At 36.7% G+C, this 21842-nt stretch overlaps 1 protein-coding gene across 1 annotated transcript in view; it reads right to left on the bottom strand.

Annotated features, from left to right (window-relative positions):
- The window catches only part of LOC131692150 (toll-like receptor Tollo), a 366880-nt gene that overhangs the window by 318440 nt on the left and 26598 nt on the right, over positions 1-21842 (bottom strand). Inside the window, exon 2 of the mRNA XM_058979029.1 lies at positions 16540-17817. The gene's annotated coding sequence lies outside the window, so the exon portion shown is untranslated. The remainder of the gene's footprint in view (positions 1-16539; positions 17818-21842) is intronic.

The following is a 21842-nucleotide window of genomic DNA, read 5'->3' on the forward strand; positions in this document are numbered from 1 at the left end:
TCGAACAAACAATGAGTGGCTGATGGTACCACCGCCCTAACCTCTGAGCTGACCGACCGGTTTGCATCTCACGCGATTGACATTTCAATATTAATTCGTCAAAAGGGCGAAACTGTTTTTTGTAAACAAACTTGTTTCGCTCATTAGTCTGCTGCAGAGTGGAATTTCATGAAAAATATGCGTTAATGTAAATTTTTGCCCTTCGTAGAAGTAATTTCAATTGTTTTCTGCGTTGAAATTATAGTAAATTAAGAGAAACCATCAAAATAAAAGTTTGTTTACAAATCTTATTCGCCCTTTTGTAAATTTAATATGGATTTGGTAATTTTTTTTTTGTAATAATCATGAATTAAACTGTGAGTTTTGGTAAAGAAGACAACTTTTATACATTAAAAACATGATTTTACTACGAGAATGCTCGGTAGCTTGTACTAGAATAGCTGTTGGTGCGAAGAAGTAGAAAGGGCAAAAGGGTTTTACAATACGTGTCATTTGTCTTTCAACATAAGTAAACGTGAAATTGTTCAACAAATCACGAGCAAATGGGAGTTCCCCGGCCTCGCGATAAAGCGCACTGTTAGCCTTATTCCTACGATAGTACTTCGATTACTTATCATAAAAGTAATACGTTTGTCTGTTTGTTTCACTACAACTGGTGTACCACCTCTGAATACGAAAATGACATTAGTCAATCAACATAATCCTACAGGTAGTTTAGTACTCATTTTGCTAATATTTACCTCCACGATGAAAACTGATTATTTCAAAAGCAAATAACAAGTTTACCCCATCCTTGGATTTTCTGCCAAATTTCCAATAGGCTTCGCTGGGCAAATAGGGGAAAATCCCATCCGGTAGCCAGCCGCATCAACCCCGACCAGAAATTGAAACACAATCAATTGTCAAACAATGTAAATAACATCCCCGAGTGAATAACTTAGCCCCGACTGCAGCTGGAATAATTCATCATTCGTGCCCAATTTCATTTCCAATTCAACCCCCGGCCTGCACGTTTGCGATGATGATGATGGTAGCCGACGTTTTTACCACCCCCGCTTTCCCGGAACGAGAACGAGCTCGAACTCTAACAGACAGATAAACGGTTTCGGTCATTATGGAAAATACATTTCGTTCACTTCGTGCGATATGCCAACAGGCAGTTACAACGATCGATTTCTATCTATCATTAAAAATAGGCGCGTTTTCCGAGTGCGTGTTGCGTAGATAGAGCACGTGGGTACGATGGTTTAAAAGGCGTTCTCCACGTTTTATAGTGATAATTTTTTTGCCTTTCTCAATAGAAAGGTATTGCAATTGCTCTGAAAACCGACTTTTTAACGGAGGCCCGGAGGGCCGAGTGACATATACCATTCGATTCAGTTCGTCGAGTTCGGCAAATGTCTGTGTGTGTGTATGTATGTGTGTGTGTGTGTATGTATGTGTGTGTGTGTATGTGCGTCTGTGTGTGTGTGTACGCGAACACAATCTCACTCACTTTTCTCAGAGATGGATGAACCGATTTTTACAAACTTAGTCCCAAATGAAAGGTGCAACGTTCCCATAGGCTGCTATTGAATTTCTAATGGATCCGACTTCCGGTTCCGGAATTACAGGGTGATGAGTACGATCACGCAGAAAACGTCGATTTTAAGAAATTCTGCAATGAATGTATAAAGGTGAAAATTTTTCCAAAATGTGACCACAACTGCTTCGATTTGTAGTACTAGGTCATTAACAGCCGTTCAAAGTCTCTTTGGTCACATTGGCCACCATCATCGGTTCCGGAAGCCCCGGCGGAAGTATCCAAATTCAGAGTAACAGTCACATCGGTTTCTCGGAGATGGCTAGACCGATTCGACTAAACTTGGCCTCAAATGAAAGATATTGCGTCCCCGTAAATGGCTATTTAATTTCATCCCGATCCGACTTCCGGTTCCGGAGTTACAGGTTGTGGCGTGCGATCACATAGCAAATTGTGATTCAAACCGATACTCCGATGAAAGCAAAAAAGGTAAAAATTTCGCTAAAATGTCTCTCAAACAACTTAACTTTGCAGTTCTAGGTCACCGACGGCCAACCAAACTTTCGTTGACTACATTGACCACCAAAGACGGTTCCGGAAGTGCCCGGGAAAAGCGGCCATCTTTCAAAATTTACGAACTCACATCAGTTTCCCTGAAATGGTTGGGCCGATTTTCACAAACTTAGTTCCAAATGATAGCTCTATTATCCCCACAGATGTTTATAAAATTTCGTACGGATCGCTTATATGGGTCCGGAAATATAGACTAAATCGTCCGGTCACATATGAAATTCCCATATAAGCCAGAACTCAAATTTTTTTTTCAAAGGGGGGACCCCATGAAATTTCAGAAATCGAATTCGTATTTTTGATGCCAAACATCTTTAAAATGCATGAAACGTCGAGATTTTATGTTATCTCGAAAAAAATTTTTTTTTGTATAAATCGACTTTTTGGGACTTTGCCGATTTCGCACCTTTTTTCAGTTCAATATTACCGTGGTTGTTTTTTTTTCAAAATTTCAGAACTCGAACTCTTTTAATGAATATAAACAACGCACACATTCTCGTGATTCATGATCGAGAAAGGCACAATTGCACCGCTAGGTGGATTAAAATAGGTTTTTGTATTACCTTGCTCGCTGAGAAGAGTAGAGAGACGGCATTATTATTGTTATACTGAAAATTAAAGACGAACCAAAATATTCGTTCCGAATGAAGCACAATTTTCAGCAAAAATATGATTAGGAACTAAGCCAACTGTCAAAATTCACTTTAAATGGAAATTTAAAAAAAACATTACTCGCCTGTCACAGATGTTGATAGTAAACCAACGAGAAAAGTTCGCTCTTGCATTAACTGCTTTTAACTATGCTTGGTTAGTAATGGTTTGTCCGTAAATTTCCTTCAAAGGGAATTTTGACAGTTGTTTTCACGCCGTAATCATATGTTTGTCGAGAATTAATCGATCGTCGGAAAATTAACCAATTGATTGAAACGCACTCCGCCTAATAAGTCCAATATAAGCAGAAAAAAAATATTTTGTGATCTTAAATTTATTCTCATGCACATATTTGGAGCATGAATATAAATGTAAAATTAAGGTCCACCACAAATACACAGAACTTGTCGTTCTTTTTTCAACGTATAATATTATAATTTTTCACGTTGATTGAAAATTACAGTTTCTTTAAACGGAAAACCAATGCACTTCAATGTATTTTTACTCGAATACTGCTGTAAAATGAATGACATGTAATATTACACGAGAGAAAGTGTAAAATTGTATGCTGTTTGATGCTCCAATTGATTTTAACGTAATTTTCAATCAAATTTTTGATGCAATCGTTGTATGCTTACATTCGTATTGATATACATGTCGTTTAAATTTCATTATTTTTTGGTGTGTGATGATATCAGGTCTAGTGTTTCTCGGTTTTGAGATCTGTTGAAACATTTTTCATTTTCTATATGTATCGTCCCAGTATTTTGAGAAAGCTTTTGGGTTATATTTTGCTCAATTTGTTACAGAAGCGGATAGTTGGCGTAAGGAAGCATATTATACTGTTTGAATTTCAACCCAGATTTCGATTGACAGCGGTGCTAACATTTACAACGATATTTTGCTGTTTGTAAGAATCAATCAGCGAGCGGTAGAAGTAGACAGGTTGGAATGGTTGTCATTGAAAAATGATAAGTAGGTTAACCTTTATTCAATTTTGTGCGCGCATTTTATATTTTTCTACAATATCTAGGACGCTATTAAACGTTCATAAGTTCTAAACAATTCCAAAATTTTCAGTTGTGCTGAATGACTTAATATTTTAATATTTTGATTCCCCATTAAATCAATCTATTTTGTCAAACAGTGGTACCAAGGGTACCTAAATACCGTGACGAAACTCTTTTGTCTCACAGCAATGGGAACGCCGCACAGTTGAATCACAAAATATTTATGTTTTATATTTTTCCTATGTGTTGTGGGCACATTCAAGTATATGAAGTATAATTGGCAACTGCGCTCTTGATATAAAATTTACGATTTGGTATATCAGTGCTACCAGTGGTTGGATGGGTAGACTGTAAAGCTGTTTTCACACGAAGCGACAGGACACATGTCACAAAACCATGGCCACTATGGATTTTGTTCTACACATTCCAACGCACGTGGTCCAGCATGTAAATTTAGCAGGAATTTTAACTTTCTGCTAAAACTAAATAACTTAGCCTTACTATATATTTAGGGAGGTTGTTGTGCTTTGCAAAGCCAACAATCAGAATCAGAAAAGTTTTAGTTGTTGGCTCGGGGTCAAAAACTACGGAAGAAATATTTGCAGGCATGGACCCCTTCCTAAAAAACGCACAGGGGGGAAATGCTGTACAGCCGCCATCTTGCGATGAAATTGCTCGAAAAAAAAAATTGTGTGATTGAATACTTATGTTGTTAATCCCAATTTACCTCTTTATTGCACCAATCTCAATTCAATTTACCTCTTTATTGCGCCTCTCAATTTACCTCTTTATTGCGATCTCAATTTACCTCTTTATTGCGCCAAGAAAAATTCTCGAAGAATGGTTATTTTGACATTGAAAATGTTTTACTGCACTATCTAGGGCAGGGTGTAATTCCAAAATCTAAAATCAAACGATGTCATGTTTTTGCGTCACTATTTTGAACGCCAATGACTTTGTTATTCATGAACGGATTTCCCTCTGGTTATCACCAAACAATTCGGAATTAACTGAAATTATGTTTTATTGCTTTAGTGTTTTTGTATGTCAATAGCACATTATTGAAAAACAAGCAAAAATGAATAGATCTCGGAAAACGTGAAAACTCCCATACATCAGTCAATCGCTGCAGAGCCGTCAATAGGGAGCACCTTAGTGACTGAAACGAATACGAAAAGTTATAAATAAATGAGAAGTATTTGACCCAAAAATCTGGCCAAAAGCGACAATTTCAAACTCGCGCAATAGCTTCTAATCCAACATCACTGGATTCCTAGATAGCTACTACGCAATTTGGAAGCCTTGTTTGATTTATTTATTTCATTTAGAATCAGCATGAGATGTCAGAGTTAGAATAAAATAAAAGCTATGAATTCTAGTAAAAAAAGTCAAGATATTTACTCTCATTTATCTAAAAACCAGGAGTATCTATCGGCTAGTCCTAAAGTATTTGCTAAATCCATTGGTATGCATATACAATCGAAATTAATCACATATTTCAATGAATATGACAGTTATAATCGAGCTGAATATATTGTACAATATTTCCCAAATATGCTGGTATTATAAAGTAATATTTATTTATGTTCTCACCATTTCTCACCTCATATTTCAATATCATTAGATTAATGAGTGTCCCAGTAAGTGAATCGAGAGTAAATTTGCTGCCACTTTCAGCCAGTTTGAGGTTCAATAACCATTTTGCAAAACGATGAATTATTCAGTTTCATACCATTTATTAAAGCGATTTCAGAATTGACTGCTTTTTTAATATATTTAAACTACTAGCCTACTTTCTGAGAATATCTGTGCAAAATTTGAGCGGTTTATTTCAAATATTTGTAAAAATACAACGTTTTGAACGAAATAGATGGAACACGAATCACGCGCACCAAAATGGTCTCATTTGCTCGAAACGACGCATTCGAATCATTCGGGCACTGTTACAGAAAGTTAGAACCGCACTTTAAGAAGCAGACAAACATAATTACAATTTAATTTCATATGAAAACTACTTAGCACATCTTATTACACTGGTTTCCATTCATTACCGGATCTTTTTCGTACAACAAATTATATTAATGGTTTTGGTCAGCTTTTTGAAACGAATACTCTTCTGTGCAGTTGTTTCGCTCTTGCCAGACAAGTAACATCGTGCCTATAGCGTGTCGTACGCCAGATTTGATCACCCAGCACACTACGCTTCTACGAATGACGTCATCCTCGGCTGTTTGAAGAATATCATTCCTCGAGCGAGATCATTCTCCCGTCGAACGTTGGGCCGTAATAAACATCTGCAGCAATCAGGCATATAGACAATACGCTGCGATGAGTGCTGCATTTAATCACTGCTACCGCTGGGGGTGGGGACGACGATAGGTCTAGGCAATAGGCATCCAGCTGCCAAGCGCTCGTGATGTCTCCTTTCTCCTTGCCATGGCTCTGATTGGCTGTATTGATTTTGCGGATGACGTCATCCTCGGATATATAACTTTCAGCATTGCTCGGGTGAGCTCATTCTCTGGTCGAACGTCGGAGCGGAAATGATAGCTGAGCCGACAGATATATTTAAATTATGCAGTGCGCTCTGTACTGCTTTGCATCGCACAACTGGAAAGTTACGGCACTCAGTGTCAGTGCTAGTCAGCATGCCGTTGCGATGAATTTAGTACCGCGTTGTTTTTTGCGACACTAGAGTTTTTAAACTGACAAAAACAAATCGACGGTTTTCAAATTTGGAAAGCCGATAGTTTTGAGCTCCGTGGAACACCTTGAAACTTGGTGTATTTACACCAGCACACTCTCTTGCTCATTTCGATTTGTTTAGGTACTCGTTCCGCATAAAAGATTAAAATTTGTGCGTATCAAAAATGTTGAGTCCTAGTTAGCTCGACCCATATCGTAACCCTACACGTTGGGGCCGTACACAAATGGCTTTTTTTTCTGCAAATTTCAAATCCCTCCCTCCCCCTCGTAGTTTTTTGTCACAATATTTCCCCTCGACATACATCGTCACAAATTTGCTACACCCCTCTACCCCTAAAGTGCTACGTCATTTATACATGGCCCCTGGCACCGTACTGGCTGTTATTTAAAACGGTATGCATTGATCGAAATTATAATGTAAAAATATAAACGTGACTAAAATATTCGTTAATTTTAAGTCATTTAAACAAAACGAAAGGAATATATTGTAATTTAACTCGAAGTTTAACCTTATCGACTCAACAAAAGTATGTTTAAAAGCAATTATTCAAATACGCAATAATTTTTTTAAAATAAATGCTTATCATATGCATGGTTTCGCACTGTCTAAGTAGTTCTATTTAGCTTTGATATATGTGTGGAAAAACTGTACATACTTTTAATATGATGATAAACGATGTAAAATGTTTCAAGTATTCGTAAAATATAACGCTGGGTTTTCCATTTCATTAGATTAATCCACCTTTGATTGTATATATCCAAACACATAAAATATGCGTACGTTTCGTTGGTATCAAATAACTTAATTGATGTTCGACAAAATGAAAACTTTGTCCGACCATATCCGTGAAGAGAGTAAACGTGCGATATTTCGATTATTGTATCGATTTTGTGGACTGTTTTCGGCAAATTTAAGACTAAGAGAAACGAAAGCAATGAAATTGAATGATAGGTATTCTAGAGCGAATCAGTTATAAACATAACACAGAAAACTAGGACTATGCACGCTCATATTGCCGTGATCGCAAGGAAATGTGAGGAATTTATTGCCTTCTGCTGGTAGGAGTTGGGCTTTCCTCCCACGTTTACCGCATGGACGTTAATAGAACATAACTCATCATCATGTTTTACCGCCGACGCCGCGAATTATATTTTCATTGTCACCGTGGTCGTATCCTGCACACAACCCTTAAATTTTTTCGTGCTCTACAGTGGTGTAACCCCTTAATCAAGCGGTTTTGATGCCCGTCAAATTTTTTTTAACTTAATGCTACGTAACACAACTACTGACTCTAACATCTCTCTTTCGTAACACTTCGTCACAAATTTGGTAAACCCCCCTATCCCCCAAAAGGCTGCATCATTTATGCATGGCCTTAAAGGGTGCCCCACATCAAATTGCATCACGGAAAACACGCTGTAGAAAATGACCCATTGGGTATTTTCTATTGAAAATTAGGGTAGTAGTATTTTAGAGCGTATTGATTACGCTGCCAGTTTTTCGAAAATTGTTGGCGATAGATTCAAATCTGCGTGTGTTATAGCAAATACCCGCGTAGAATGCAAAACAAAAGAAGTTCAGCTTAGCCACCGAGATTGCGGGAGACCTTTCAAAAGGTTCAATACTAACAAATAAGCAGAAAAAAAGAGGTCGATTATTTTTGCCCTATACACCAGACGCCCTCCTTAAAAAAGTAAAGTATGTTTATTACTTATTCAATAATTAGGATCAGTACATACTTACATATCAGATAATACAAAACAAAATCAGTGGTAATTTCTCCTTCTTTTAAACATGAGCTGTTCTTAAATAGAAGAGATACAAAATCTATTTTCATATCGGATTGGACTTTTGTTCGAACCAGTCACAAATCTTGATAACTACCGATTTACCTAGAGTTTTTCAACAGCAACAATTTTTCTCAAGACTACCTATATTTTCGATCGATCGGTCTTTTCCATGACTAAAACATTTTTCAAGCATAATTCAGCCCAAAGAAATATTTTATTCTTCCAACACGCCTAGGTCCTACCGAAAGGCCGTGTGCCTAATATTAAAAATAAACGAAAATGGGTAACTTCTCCACCCGAAAATCAATTGATTGCAGCAACTCATTCGATGTTTTATCCGAATGTGAAGCTGAAGAAATTTGGAAATTTCCTCGCATTGTGCATAATACCAATGAGAAGAAAACGTAATCACCTCCGCCTATAACAGTGATGATCTCCGACTTCGAAGCCTTTCGAACTGAGCTTTCGACGTTCCTTCCGGAAGTGAAAGTCTCTTTTCAGATTGGCAGAAAAGGAGAATGTCGAGTTACAGCGGAGGACTTGATTGGCCACAAACGACTACTCCAGTATCTCACGGAGAAGTTGTATAAATTTAATTCGGACTGATAGACCATTCAAGGCTGTGTTGTCAAAGTTTGGACGAAATATCCAACGAATTTAAAAATTCACTTGGCTTTTCTCCTTCACAAGTTATTATGAAAAGAAAGCTTAGCGATACTAACGCGCCAGCACGCTCTGGAATTAACCAGGAGCTTTATTTAATTCATTGGCTAATATGAGGTTAGTAATTTAAAAGAATTGGAAAAAGCACATTATAGATAACATGGTAGCAGATTTTAAAATCTGACCCAGTGTCGTAGAAGCCAAGACTTTGGGCACGGCACAAAAAATTGCGATTTGGATTCCATTCTGTGGAGATAAATTGCACATAAAGGACACTTGTTCAGTGAAAGAAACCACAAAAAGTTTCAAATGCGCTAATTGTAGCGAAAACCATAAATCGAATTTCTGGGCATGTCCTATTCGAGAAAAAAATTATAATTGCTCTTCAAAGTAACAAAAACAACAAATAAAAACCTATTTTAATCCACCTAGCGGTGCAATTGTGCCTTTCTCAATCATGAATCACGAGAATGTGTGCGTTGTTTATATTCATATATATTTATATGGGAAATTCCAGTGTATCCTTACTAACACCCCTGTAACTCCGGAAGCAAGAGTCAGAACCGAATTAAATTCAGCAGCAGTCAATGGCATTATTGTATCTTTCATTTGAAATCAAGTTTGTAAAAATCGGTAGAGAATTCGTTGGGGAATGGGTGTGATATTAGCTTAGGAACTTGGCGGGTTCCCCGGGGGCGTCATGAACCGTAATAGGTGGCCAATGTGGTCAAAGCTGCTTTGATTGATCATTAGTGATCCAGACCCGCAAACTAGAGTAATGTTACATCAATTTTGATATGTTTTACATCATTTGAACATCATGGTGGTACCAGTTTATATGGGAATTTGCTGTGTAACCGCACTCTTCAACCCGTAACTCCGGAACCGGAAGTCGGATCAACTAAAAATTCAATAGCAGCTTATGGGAGCGTTATACCTTTCAGATGAAACTAAGTTTGCGAAAATCTGTTCAGCCATCTCTGAGAAAATTGTGTGAGTTTAAATGACACACACACACACATACATGCCCACACAGACATTTGCCGATCTCGACGAACTGAATCGAATGGTGTATGACACTCGGTCCTCCGGGCCTCGGTTAAAAAGTCGATTTTTACAGTGATTGCATAGCCTTTCTTTATATGAGAAAGGCAAAAATGTGCGAAATCGGCAAAGTCCCAAAAAGTCGATCTTTATAAAAAAAAATTTTAGAGATAACATAAAATCTCGACGTTTCATGCATTTTCAAGATGTTTGGCATCAAAAATACGAATTCGATTTCTGAAATTTCATGGGGTCCCCCCTTTGAAAAAAAAAATAGAGTTCCGACTTATATGGGAATTTCATATGTGACCGGACGATTTAGTCTATATTTCCGGACCCATATAAGCGATCCGTACGAAATTTTATAGACATCTGTGGGGATATTATAGCTATCATTTGGGACTAAGTTTGTGAAAATCGGCCAAACCATTTCCGGGAAACTGATGTGAGTTCGTAAATTTTGAAAGATGGCCGCTTTTCCCGGGCACTTCCGGAACCGTCTATGGTGGTCAATGTAATCAACGAAAGTTTGTTTGGCCGACGGTGACCTAGAACTGCAAAGTTAAGTTATTTGAGAGACATTTTAGCGAAATTTTTACTTTTTTTGCTTCCATCGGAGTATCGGTTTGAATTACAATTTGCTATGTGATCGCACGCCACAACCCGTAACTCCGGAAACGGAAGTCGGTTGGGGATAAAATTTAATAGCCATTTACGGGGACGCAACATCTTTCATTTGAGACTAAGTTTGGTTGATTCGGTCTAGCCATCTCCGAGAAACCGATGTGACTGTTAGTCTGAATTTGGATACTTCCGCCGGGGCTTCCGGAACCGATGATGGTGGCCAATGTGACCAAAGAGACTTTGAATGGCTGTTAATGACCTAGTACTACAAATCGAAGCAGTTGTGGTCACATTTTGGAAAATTTTTCACCATTATACATTCATTGCAGAATTTATTAAAATCGACATTTTCTGCGTGATCGTACTCATCACCCTGTAATTCCGGAACCGGATGTCGGATCCATTAGAAATTCAGCAGCAGCCTATGGGAACGTTGCACCTTTCATTTGAGACTAAGTTTGTAAAAATCGGTTTATCCATCTCTGAGAAAAGTGAGTGAGATTGTGTTCGCGTACACACACACAGACGCACATACACACACATACATACACACGCATACATACACACACAGACATTTGCCAAACTCGACGAACTGAATCGAATGGTATATGTCACTCGGCCCTCCGGGCATCCGTTAAAAAGTCGGTTTTCAGAGCAATTGCAATGCTTTTCTATTAAGAAAGGCAAAAATTACCTACTTCTTCAGGTAAACTTTAAGAAAAACTATTTTAAACGTATTAATCCGCTTCAAAATAGATTATCAACTTCTCTACCTCTCCAAGGTCTCCTATTTCCGTCACACCATCCTACAGTGGTGTGATATCATATGCTTCAGTGGCAGGTAACACGGCCAACATAACGGCTACCACACCTACAATTTCGCTCTCACACAACACTTCCTTAGCTCCAATAGATCTAGGTAGTATTACGGAAGAAAACTTGAACTCCTTGCGAAAATCAATGTTTCAATTGATGACGGCAATGCTAAATTCTACCTACATGTTTGAAATTTTTCGAACTGGGTGGGAATTTGCAAAAAAAAATTGTAATGAAGTTAAAGTTTAATACTAACTTCAAATAATCATTTAAATTTATTAAATTAGAAAGCTCACCAAAAACGTGCGAAGACGAATTTTTCAACTTCTCGAGGATACATAATGCCGTTGTGATCGAAAATGTTTAAAAAGCAAATATTAAAATGAAAAGTAACTCTAATTTTGTTATTTATCGATTCGATCGAATTGTTGGATTCGGCAGAGGAATCGCAACAGCGGTTAATCGCATGATCACACATTGCGTCCTCCCGTCTCATGACACAAAGGTGATCGAGAAATCGAAGTTAAAGCCGATCTTGGCATCATTTTGATTGCTGCAGCGTATTTGACTTTACAGTTCACTGGTCAACAAATTATTTTCTGGAAAGGTGACTTGCAAAATCTTGCAAGAAATCGGTCAGAATTCATCGACTTCATAATAGATGATTTTAACGCTAAACATCGATCAATAATGCTCAAAGCAATTCAAACGGTAAACTGCTTTGCAATTATTGCACTGCTGGTTATTTTGCTGCTCATCTCTATTTATAGATTCGAGTTGTATTGATTTTTTTGCCCTTATTTTATTTACCCTTACAATTCTACCTACTTCTCTATTTTATATATCGCACAGCTTTTCATTCTAGAAGCCATTTAGAGAGCTCTAATACCAGCATATCCGCAAATCACCTGTCAGATTAGAAATATCTGGGTAAATTTCGACTTTTCCTTCATTTCGTGCTTGCTCTAGATTGGCAAATTTGAAATTGACGCAAAAAGATTTCTGTACAAACAGTCGACAGTTACCGGTCTTGGCGTAGGCTTCGTCATTTATCGCGAAGCAAATTATTTAGTAAGCAAACTGAAACTGTCACACATACGAGCACAGAGGTAGTTTTCGTTTTGACGCATGCTAGGACCTTCCTGTATAAGGACTTTGGCAGTTGCTTTTATTTCAGAATTGTTTTCCATTGGAATCCATCAAAATTTCATTCAGTTTTCAGTTAGTACATGTTCGGCCTTCTCAAGTCATAAACTGGACAAATCAATAATTTTATTTTTTCCTTTTTCATTTCGACTATGTTAGTCACATTTTCTTTTTTACATTTTAACCACATTCTATTAGCTAGAGATTACTGCGTAAGGAAAGTAATGAAAATTAGAGCCACAGTACTCAAGTGAGAGCAAGGATGTGAAGTAAACAGATCCCTACCCAGTAATCTCTAGCTAATTGAATGTCGTTAAAATGTAAATTAATAATTATAGGGGGACCCGGGGCTATCACGACAGTGCACAGTGGTCCAGAATGCAAATTTAGCAGGAATTTTGAGATTTTACTAAAACTAAACAACTTAGCCTTATTAAGTCTTTGGAGATGTTTTCGTAGTTTGTGAACCCCCTCTTTTTGTTAAAACAACAGTTAGGGTGGTTCTAATTTTACCAAGATTAAAAAATTAACTTTTTAATCATTCTGGATAGAGCCAAACGACTTTCAGCGAAGTTGTAGAACGACAAATTTTGGAAAAGTTTGCTGAAGACATGTCAGCTCTATCTGTTATACTTTTTATTTTACAACAAATGTAAAGTCGTAACTTAGGGTGTTTCTTAGACATACAGTTTTATTCAAATTACTTTCGCTGTATTCATTTAAATCGGAAGCAGTCTTCAGACAACTTAAAGATTGTTTCAAGGCGAATAATTTGTTTCATGGCTCCATATATCTAGCTATTTACGTTGAAAAGTTATGAGCACTTTTTCGCCAAAAATGGGGTTGGAATAACAATATCACTCATTTGGGGAAAATAAAAGATAATTTTAATTTGTTTAATTTGTTTGAACTATAAATAAGATCATGATTAGAGTTATATTTGAGCAAAAAATTACGAAAACGATATTTTTTAAAATTTCATAAAATTGATTTAAAAATCTATTTTTGAAAAATTAAGTACTTATATCTTCTGAACAATAAAAGCTAGAGTTTTGATGTATTAGAAGAAAATGTTCGTCTTCAAAAACTCTGAAAAACATCTGAAGGATAGTTTGGAAAAAAATGAAAACTGAATATTGAAAATTTGGTTTTTCATGAATTGACTCTTTGTAATATGTTTAAATTACTTTCACGGTGGACAATATAAAAAAATGTAGTTTCGTTTTCATGATAAAATATTTTACTTGACAATACTTTTCTATTATTTTAAATAATGGGTAGGGTGGTTCTAATTTTTTTTTAAATCAGAAAATTAACTTTTTAATGGTTCGAGATAGAGTTTCGCTGTCTTCCAGAAAATTTAAGAAAATAAAATTTTAAAAAAACTTTGTCGAAGACACTGAAACTCTATGTCGTGTACTTCTCATTTTACAAGAAATTTACCAAAAAAAAGATTAGGGTGTTTCTTAAAAAATGGTTTTCTTTGTATAACTTTTGCAGTTTTGATTTTTCATTAAGATCACTTTAGAAATACTTTCAGATATTTAGAAGGAGAACAATTTATCTTATTATATTGAACCTCTAGCTTCGCTCATTAGAAAGTTATACATACTTTTTACTAAAAATATACTATTTTTTGAGTAAATATTGCAAGATATAAAAAATATCGTATTTGCCATTTTTGGTGATCTATACTACAAAGCATGCTATTTCATATGAAAGCAACAGTATTTAATGTTCAGTGCCCGAATCGAAGATTATTCTAATCGAAAAAGTTATATTGTTTATATAAAAATTCTTATAACTTTAAAAAGAAAAAAGTTAAGTAGTTGGTGTTTTAAAGCAAATTATGCGCCCTAAAATAATCTTCGAATTGTCCACTTTAACGTGAAATAAAAACTTCAAAAGTTATAGAAATAAAACCGTTTTTTTAAGGAACACCCTATAACCGTTATTCTAAATTTATAAGAGACACTTCTTAAGAAGCAAAAAAAAAATTGCTTTACAAAAACATAAACCGGTAAGTCACAGCAGTCGACTGGCGGCCCATATATTTTCTTTGCTGTGGCGTGTGCAATGGTGTGCGCAGCTGCAAGCCGCTGAACGGTGGTTGACGGAATAGGGGGTCCGAATATAAAAAATAGCCCCGTAGGCTCATTTCGCACAGAAGTGGTGAGCGTCTCGAAAATATCTCTGTTTTCACCCAAACAAAAATCATTCCATTTAATACAAGCCTCAAGCTTTCCAAACCACTTACCTTTTATTTTTCTCACTTTTGTTTATTGCTTTCATCACGGTTTTACCATTATAATGATTTTTGTTTTGAGGATGACCAAAAAATGAAACACGTTGTATCTCCTTTCTACAAAGAACAAAGAATCACATTCATCTCCCAAAATTAATGCTTCAGAATAGCGGTTTTACGAATATGTACGAAAGTCAGAAAGTTTTGTTTTTTTGTGAGAATTCGAGGAGGTCCGAATTACCCCCACTGCACAGTGGTCCAGAATGCGAATTTAGTAGGAATTTTAACTTTTTGCAAAAATTAAATGACTTAGCCTTACAACATGTTTGGCAAAGTTGTTGTACTTTGCAAGGCCCTTCTTTTTGTTTAAACCGATAGGGTGGTTCTAAATTTAGCAATATTTAAAATAGAACTTTTTAACGGTTTGAGATAGAGCTTTACTGTCTTCGATGAAGTTGTAGAGCAACACATTTTTGACAAATTTGCTGAAGATATGCAAGCTCTAGCTTTTATATTTTCCATTGCACGACAAATTCAAATGTAAGCTTTAGGGTGTTCCTTAAAAAAACGGTTTTATTTCTATAATCTTTGAAGTTTTTATTTCACGTTAAAGTGCCCTTTGGACAATTCGAAGATTATTTTAGGGCGCATAATTTGCTTTAAAACACCAACTACTTAACTTTTTTCTTTTTAAAGTTATAAGAATTTTTGAAATATAGGTAAATATAATTCCATTATAAAAAAATTAAAGAAAAATGACGGTCTGAATTGCCCCGTAGGGAGGTTCGAATTACCCAGACATTGGAAAAAACGTAAAGGTTTGCAAATCGTCGCCTAGCGCTGCCATTGAGTGGTGCTAATGAACCTTTTATGGCACCAAAATGTAGCTGAGGTTTCAAACTAATAATTAGGACCTTCGACCAGTAATTTTTTTTTTAAATTTATTCACCTTAAATGTCGATTTGCTTAAGTAGGTCCGAATAGGGCTTCCCCTATTTTTATAACCCTGCACCACCCAGTCTTTAATTTACAACGCTGATAATATTTAATAGGATTTTTGGGCGCAAAAGATGAACAACTATTTTGTATTTACTTTAAATTGAAGAGATCCACCGACTCTACTTGGGGACCATTCATAAATTACGAAATGTAAAAGCTGTCCACTACTGACTTCGCAGTCTGTCACAAAATTTCAGAAATATTTTGCTGCCTCTTTCCCAGTATATAACGATTTTTTTTAAAATATATTTTTTCAGTAAAACATTTTACGTCGTATTCTAGCTTACTCCTCCTCTCACATATGTCGCAGAATGTAAAATTTCGTCAGAGGTTGTTTTGCACTATCGGTCTTATTTGACAATGGTTTTAACCACATGACCTCGGATCTTTGACGTGCGTACAGGAAAATAATAGAAAAGTACGACTACGCAATTTTTATCTGCATCGGAAAGGACTAAAACAGTGTATAGTCCAATTGCACTATTTTGAATATTCTACATTGAGCATCGAAAGGTTAAATTCCAGTAGCTTCTATAACTGCGATAGAAACACCTATTTTGATCAAAACAAAGTTTTGTGTACCTTGAACAGTTTTAAGAAAAAATAGATTTAGAACCCTATATGCACTAGAAAAAAGATGGACATGAAAGAGTTAACCGGATAGTATTCAATCGTGCACCGAACCGTCTTCAATCATTGTGTAAAGTGAAGTGAATTGTTGAATGACCACAAGCTAAGCTAAATAAGCCTACCTTTTACTTGATTATATCCGACATCCGATGCATCTGTTTCGAGTAGAAATGCAAAACCACTCGTATTTCTTCTTCCGCAACTAAGTCCTTATCTATTTACACCGGCTTCAACTGGGTCAGCGAATAAGTTTTATCCCACCTTCACTTGAGCTGCACTCAACACCGAGGAGGCTCAACGGAACACAAAGTGTAATTTATCAATGAATATGATTTTTAATTTATTTTTCTTGCACTGCTTTTGTACGAACTTTTTTTTCTTTTATTAGCCTTTCTTCGAGCGGTGATGACTGCCAGGCTCAGATATCCCTCCTTGGCGTTTACAAACACATACACGGAGTACGATGAAAACCCGCGATTTTTCTTCGTTTGCAAAGCCAACCAGCGGCCGGGGCTTGGTACTGCGAAAAGCAATTTATTTCCCGCTATCAGCAGTCGTTTGGCCTTCTTTTCAGCGATGCAACCCAGAGCCGGGCCAGAAAGAAGCGTGTTATCTGAGATCGTTCACTTAATAATCACTTATCATTACACGGTGTTAGGTAATTTAAATTTTCTTCCGCTTTCAGCTTAAATCACATTGGCTGAGTTCCAACAAGCGCACCTTTTTGTCGCTGAACGTACCTAAGGATATTTGTAAGGTGAGAAAAGGATTCGCGCGGAAGCTTTAATATCCTTCTTCTTCGGTAGTTCTTTTTTCGCTTCGCTTCTAGTCCAAGACACTGGAATTTTTTTCCCCTCAGGGGTCCTGACAGATCCTGGGAGGAACCCGCCAGCGACCGACAGCAATCTAGTTCGCAAAGGCACAGGTCCTACTCAACAGTCAGCTTGGTGGAAATTAATGTGCTTTCTGACGGGTGTGACGACCATCGGTGCTATTAATATTTTCCCATACTATAACTCATACCTTTCAGAGCATCTGACTGTCGTGTGGCGCAAGAGTGCCGTGAGGGGAGTGAAAAAATCCTCACCTCGTCAAAGAATTCCTCTGCTCTTGTTCTTCTGCTATGTCTAGTTGTTGTGTGTGGATGGCGGTCCCTTTAACAGTGGGTTGGAATATCTGGAATCCGTGTATGACACACGGTGCTGGTTGCTTTTTTTCACATGTAAGAATAATTTCACCCTGGAGATGATGTTATTCTGGTTGGGCTGGATGGTTGAAAAAGAGTACGTGGAAATTGTGTCACGAACAGACGAGCTGTGGTATGTTGTTCCGCTCTGGGCTCGACGTTACTCATGCGAGCAGCATGACAATTGGGTGTGGATGCTGAATATTTTGATGCACTGGAATGAAAGAAAAACAAGAATGGAAAATGTGAGATAAATTCTTAGGTGATAAGGTGGGAAACTGAAACTGAGCACAGAAAATTGAAATCGGAAAACTGGTAACTCAAAACTGAATATTGAAAAAAAATCTCATAGTTGGTATTATAGTTATGTACTTTTAAAATATTGTCCAACTCGTTACACCGTTTCATTCTTCATCAAAACCATTACTAAATGCTAGATGACGGTAAAAACCTTGACGGCCTTTAAAATGTATGATGTTGGGTGCCTAAAATTTAAGTAATCGGTCTGGGAAAATTGTGCTTTTCCTCTTCACAATCGTGCTTCGAAACTCTTGTGTTGCTTCGATGAAGACTAAAAAGAAATGCTTGATGCGCATCTCAACCTTGCAGGCAATCGATGTCCGATCCCATTACCATAAGTATGCGTTTCGCGTTTGCCGAGACGGTTCGGAATGTTTCCGGCCGGTGCCGGTGTGCTTGGCCAGCGTCAGCGTCTTGCTCGCGTTTAATGTGTTACGAGGAATTTTCATCCAACCACTCAGAAGATGGAGGCTTGATGGGACCCCGGTCCGGTTCGGAGGTTGCTCAATTGAGTGAATTTATGCGAGGGTTGGTCTGCCCAGGCTGGTATCCGTGGGCTCCAATATTTCCTAATCGATCCTGATTAACGTTTTACTGATAGCTATCGGTAAAACTATAGCAGTGGAAGGACGGTTCGGGGATTATCCTGATAAAATATTAAACGACGGCAGCGTTCAAACTGAAATGTATTTTTTAAGTGCTATGAACATAAAAATGGGAGCAATTTTAAACATAAATTTCAAACAAATTGGTAATGTGCTGTAAAAAAGGTTGATGTTTTATCCTTCTGCTTTACACATTCCACCGTTAGGCGACAACGTTGGCAAGCCTGATGCAACCCTTAACAGCTCGTTGTTTGAAAAATTTTAAAATATGCTCGAAAAACTTCATGGAATGCGCAATTTACTAAACTATTTTTCTTTCATTAAGGAGAAAATTGCTTTGCTCGTGCAGAGCACAAAGCAAAATTAGTCATACTTGAAACCAGCGGCGGATTCAGGAGGAGGGTCCGAAGGGTTCGCATAATATTTAATAAGCTCAATTAGCATTAGCTCAATGTTCGTCTTTCGGTAAACTTATTTTATCATGCGGGTGTGTGTGTGTGTGTGAAGGGGATATATAACCCACAACCGAACCACCCCCTCAGCCTATCTTGGTATGCCTACTAGTTGAAGGTTATTAGGATGAGAGAGCGTGCATGAGGTGATCGTTTGAGTAGGATCTGATGAGGCGCTTTGAAAGGAGGTGGCTTTATGGGTGGAGTGGCTTGCAGGTGGGGATTTGATGGGAGGGAGGGGGTTTCACGAAAAGTGGTGTGTGATGTGGGGAGGCAACCCCTCATCGCATACCCCAAGCTACGCCCCTGTTAAAATGCAGAACACCTACATAAGTAAAAATAAATAGGTTGACGATTTTACGAGTGATTGCATAACCTTTCTATATGAGAAAGGCAAAAATGTGCCAAATCCCAAAAAAAGTCAATCGCTGGTTAAATTTTTTTTCGAAATCAAATCTCGACGTTTTATGTATTTTTAAGTCATTTGGCATCAAAAATACAAATTTGATTTTGAAATTTTCCTTTTACGAAAGTATTTTTCAGTTCAGTTGACACATTCCGCGGGCTTGTACACCAGAAGGACGTTTTTGTTTTGTCTTATTTTGATATCACAATATTTTTTCCTAGATTCGGCAGTGTTTAAACCATTGAAAAGTTATGTAATTCAACTATTGGCATTTCGACAAATAGTTGAAAAATATTTAGAGAATGAAGTTGAATTTCACGGAAAATAATTCCTGAATTATTGACTTCTAAAAAAAGCTCTATTTCATGAAACTATTATAGAAATTTTTATCTGTTCAAAGGAATTTGTTCGTTATTGAGTATAGAGCAATAAAACTAGAAAGATTTTTTCCTTGATTTGACCACTAATACTTTTTGAACTAGTAGAAGTTTTGATTGTTTATGCGTTGTAACGTCGCGAAAAATGCCTATTTTTTAATTTTATTAAAAAGCTAAAATTTTGTTCTGATTTATATTCCGGATTCTCTTTGTATTTAAAAATACTTTTCTAAAAAGCTTACAATTTCTTTTATTGGATGTGCGGAACTAAAGTTACAACAGAATACACTTTGCGTTGTAACGTCACTAAATTCAACTTTTATCAGCCGCTTGAATGATTTATCAGATGTAGTGTCAAATGTTACTTCGTATGGTTTATTTAAACGCTTTCAAGTTGTTTCTTGAACAGGAAATTATACTAGCGGGATATTCATAACTTCAGAATGTATATCCTTAAGTGCTTAAGGGGTTATACACCATGGACACATTCGTTCGTGGCGTTACAACGATTTGACTAACCTTCATTCTATAAATCTGTTATAACTTTTTCAAATGAGCTCCTTTATAAAATCTAATTATAGATTTTGAAAATAAACGAAATTTTATGTAAGATGTGATCTACAACACTTGAATGCCCTGGAGAAGGTATTTTTAATAAACGGTTGAGCAACGTCACATTATATTTCTTTTAAAAGTCCACCTACGCTGTACTCTCCTGGGCGCCGGTCATATGGCACGTTCCGATGCAATTACGCTAACAGCAACGTAGTCCAGGACATGCGATGGAATTTTTGAACTTTGTTCTCGGGTTAGTATTAAGCCATGAATAATAATGCGTTCCCTGAACATATCTTTCCTCACAGTAATCAACCATTCTACACTTCGCCATCATTGACGAGACGCCCGTTATAAGGTTGTCCGCAACCTCTGTTGTAGTCGCACGTGCCGTCAGTTAGTAACTAACCAATTCTTCCGTTACAAGCCGAAATACATCGTCGAAAAAGCTAAATAATCGAAATACCTGACGTATTAAATCCAATATAGACGGGTATCTATCCGAATTTACGGGAGGTTGCAAAAACATAATTAGGTCTACAGAGACCTATCTGGGTGACCGCACTAAATCGTCTCAATTGCTTAGAGTCAGATAAAAAGGCTTTGGCTCATCTCAAATGAGCACAAAAAAGATAGATGAAGGATGTTTATTGGTGTTTGCAGACATTTAAAATCCCGTCGAATAGACGATTGGATGTAACACATTCTTTAGTAACATCACGGCGATGTGACGTATTCTATTTCTCTGAATCTTTGTAACTATTATATATACAATATTTCAGAGTACTTAGCATTGTCGATTGTCTGGCGCTTAAATTGTACTCGCTTTGTCATTTAAATCCTCTTGCTTACGCTCAACAATACAAATATCATGCTATAAACTCGGATCGGGAACCTGATTCCTTACCAAATTAAAGAAAGCAATACTGCCAATTTATTTTTGTTTGTGAAATATGTGATAAAAGCTGCTATTTTGGCTCCGTTAAACTACCGTATTGAGCCGTGTCAAATAAATAAATGTGTCAAGTGGCTCAAATCTATCCACAACAATATATGGAATAAAAAATTCTTGGTTTGATCAATTATTTCTGCTACAATCAAAAAATAAACTGTATCGTGATTTTTCAACAACCCCATATTGGTATTCGAGTTAATTATCATTAAATCATGGCTAAATTTGATAAATATTTAAAATCTACTTAAAACAATAGCACCAGCGTAACTTACAGAGTTTTAGAATTGTTGAAGATTTTCGTGACGTTACAACGCAATGAGATATCGCTTTTCTCAGAAAGGAGCGTTGTAACGTCACGAAAGTTCGAAGATGCTTAATAAGAAACAAAACAATAAAAAATATATTTAATGACATATAGTTATTCTTATGCTATTTAGAAATACATCATAGAAGATTTGTTCTTGATAAAAAATCTTATAGAGCAGATATTTTGACTTTTATAGAAATACGTTGAAAGTTCTAATTTGTGACGCGTTGTAACGTCACGTTACATTATCGATCATAAAACAATCCTCTTCCAGTATATTCA

This window comes from Topomyia yanbarensis, chromosome 3, assembly GCF_030247195.1.
Source record: "Topomyia yanbarensis strain Yona2022 chromosome 3, ASM3024719v1, whole genome shotgun sequence".
Lineage (NCBI taxonomy): Eukaryota > Metazoa > Arthropoda > Insecta > Diptera > Culicidae > Topomyia > Topomyia yanbarensis.